Below are 1,826 nucleotides of genomic sequence, written 5' to 3'. Positions count from 1 at the left end.
GTATGATGTGCATGATTAGTGGGTAACTCTAACAGTTTTATTCGCCCTGTGTAATCAAAAGGAATAACTTGTGCTTAAATCGTTGTGTTGTCAATTTCTGTAGACATATAGGAACTCAACATAATTGATGCCTATTCAACTTCTATCTTAATTGTGGATGCTTGGTAGAATGGTATTAGTACAATGAAAGTTGGCTTTTATCAGTTTCGTGTTATTCGATTAATATCATCACTGTCACATGCTAAAGGTAATAACAATAACTATTGAAGGAAGTAGTAATGAAGTTGTGCTCTCATGAGTGTTTTAATATTGATTAATCGAAGTATTAATTAAGTGATTAATTAAGTAGTTAATTGTAGTTAATATTTAGTCAACAATTCTAAGTGTTAGTGTCTTAACATTGAGAAGTAATCATACATTGGTGCGTGAGTTTAATTAAACAATAATTAGTCTGAGTCTCTGTGGGAACGAACTAGAAAGTATTCTATATTACTTGCGAACGCGTATACTTGCGTGAATATTAGCGCGTGTTTTCGCCCTAACAAGTTTTTGGCGCCGCTGCCGGGGACTCGGCGTATTTGTTTAGTTTATGTACTTACCATCATTGGTCATTAGGACTCAGTGATTAGGACGTAGTTGTTACTTATTGTTTCTGGTTGTGTTTCAGGTACTTAAGCGAGCGTTTATGCAAACTCGTTCTCGTACTCGTAAGAGGATTTTAGATACAGCTGAGGAGACAGATGAAGTTCTTGATATTCCGGAGAAGATAGATTTTGAAGACTCGGATTCAGGAACTGAGCAGAAAGAACCAGTAATCATGGGTGATCGTATTGTTCAGGCTAATCCAGCTCTTATGGACTTTTCTCGGCTAAAAATTGATGACATTCAGTCAAGCATTCTTCATCCGGCTATTCAACCTAACACCTTTGAAATCAAGCCGGGCACTATTCAGATGGTGCAGAATTCTGTTTCTTTTGGAGGAGCTGCAACTGAAGACTCCAACATGCACATAAGGAATTTTGTCGAGATCTGCAGCACTTTTAAGTATAATGGCGTGACTGATGAGGCTATCAAGCTGAGGATTTTCCCATTCTCACTGAGGGACAAAGCTAAGGACTGGTTACATTCTGAACCAGCTGGGTCCATCACTACTTGGCAAGATCTTGCGCAAAAGTTTCTGGTGAAGTTTTATCCGATGGTAAAGACTGCTGCTATGAGGAGTGCTCTTACTCAGTTTGCGCAGCAACCTTCAGAATCTATGTGCGAAGCTTGGGAACGCTACAAGGAAATGTTGAGGAAGTGTCCACATCATTAAATGCCCGATTGGATGGTGATCACTGGTTTCTATAATGGTTTGGGGGCCCAATCTAGGCCCATGCTCGATGCAGCAGCTGGAGGCGCCTTATGGGCTAAAAGCTTTACTGAGGCTTATAATCTTGTCGAGACTATGGCTGCAAATGAGCATCAAAACCCAACTCAGAGGATGATGCCGGGGAAGGTAGCAGGTATTCTGGAAGTCGATGCAGCCACCGCTATTGCAGTGCAGCTCCAAGCGTTGTCAATGAAGGTTGATTCTTTGGCTATATATGGAGTCAATGAAATAGCTATGGTTTGTGAGCTTTGTCAAGTTCTCATGCTACGGATCAGTGTTCTCTTGTCAACGAATTTGTTCAGTATGTGAATAATTATCAGCGACAACAGCAGCCTGTGCCAGCTACTTTTCATCCTAATAATAGAAATCATCCAAATTTTAGCTGGGGTAATAATCAGAATGCTATTCAGCCACCATATCAGTAAGGTGTGAGTAAGCAGTTTAATCCACCTGG

At 40.4% G+C, this 1,826-nt stretch overlaps 1 non-coding gene across 1 annotated transcript; it reads right to left on the bottom strand.

The window, feature by feature from the left end:
* Nucleotides 1-1,210: 1,210 nt before the first annotated feature.
* LOC141699894 (small nucleolar RNA R71) lies at nt 1,211-1,317 on the bottom strand. The gene has a single exon (XR_012566146.1). It is a non-coding gene; the product is annotated as a small nucleolar RNA R71 (small nucleolar RNA).
* Between the last annotated feature and the right edge of the window lie 509 nt (nt 1,318-1,826).

Source organism: Apium graveolens, unplaced genomic scaffold (assembly GCF_009905375.1).
Source record: "Apium graveolens cultivar Ventura unplaced genomic scaffold, ASM990537v1 ctg1471, whole genome shotgun sequence".
Taxonomy (NCBI): domain Eukaryota; kingdom Viridiplantae; phylum Streptophyta; class Magnoliopsida; order Apiales; family Apiaceae; genus Apium; species Apium graveolens.
The sequence above is the reverse complement of the archived record's forward strand: the minus strand, read 5'-3'. Positions and strand labels throughout refer to the sequence as shown.